Genomic DNA, 912 nt, shown 5'->3' with positions numbered 1-912 from the left:
AAGCAAGAATTGGTTATTCTTTCAGTGTGGTTTGAGAAAGGAATCTTTTGAGAATTGCTTTCTCTTTTCTTTTCTTTTTTAAGCTTTAACCTTTGGGATCTCTCATATCCAAGTGATCTTGTGATATATATAGTTGAGTCCCTTGAGTTGAACAACTTTCCAGAAAGGATCACCTGAACTGGAAACTGGTCTCATTTCAGAAGCCATGCATAGATCCACTAGAAATTAATAAGCAGGCACCTTGCTTTTCGATTTATCTTTTCTTCCCTAAAGCTTGATCAACTCAGGGATCACTCATCAGAGCACATTTCTGGATCTGGAAAGTTCAGGATGAGTCAGTGGGCTTGGGTGCCCCCACGAAGGTCACTGAGAGGCACTGCCTGCTCAGCCATCTGCCCCTCACTCTTTGCCGTCTCTTTAAATTAAACACCACACCCTGTGGTAAAACTGTTCTTGCTCTATAAATAGCTGACTTGGCTCGAGTTGCACTGAAAATGGTGCGGAGGAAGAGTTTCAGAGAGAAGAAAAAGGAAAGGCCACAGACTCAAGGGCAAATTTCTTGGTTAGATGACTCTGGCCTGAGGAATCTCAAGAATTCTCTGTGTAAACCCCCCTGGGCCCTCTCCCCACTTCTCTTGTGATTTCCTTTTCTAAGATCTTATTCACCAGAGTGAATGTTGCCTTTTTCCTTCTTCAGTTATTTTCATGCTTGAATTTGTTTTAGATCAGGAAATTGCTACATGGTTACTTTAAGAAAAGTACACAGGCCGCATTCTGTGGATTCACGTCCCACTTCTAGTTTCAATCTGATCATTACTGAATTAAAATGGACAACTTCCAGAGGCAGCACATCATTATAATATCATAATATAATTTTATGACTGATTGGCCTACAATTTTTTTTTTCCCTGT

This window comes from Galeopterus variegatus, unplaced genomic scaffold (assembly GCF_000696425.1).
Source record: "Galeopterus variegatus unplaced genomic scaffold, G_variegatus-3.0.2 Scaffold555, whole genome shotgun sequence".
Classification (NCBI taxonomy): domain Eukaryota; kingdom Metazoa; phylum Chordata; class Mammalia; order Dermoptera; family Cynocephalidae; genus Galeopterus; species Galeopterus variegatus.
The sequence above is the reverse complement of the archived record's forward strand: the minus strand, read 5'-3'. Positions refer to the sequence as shown.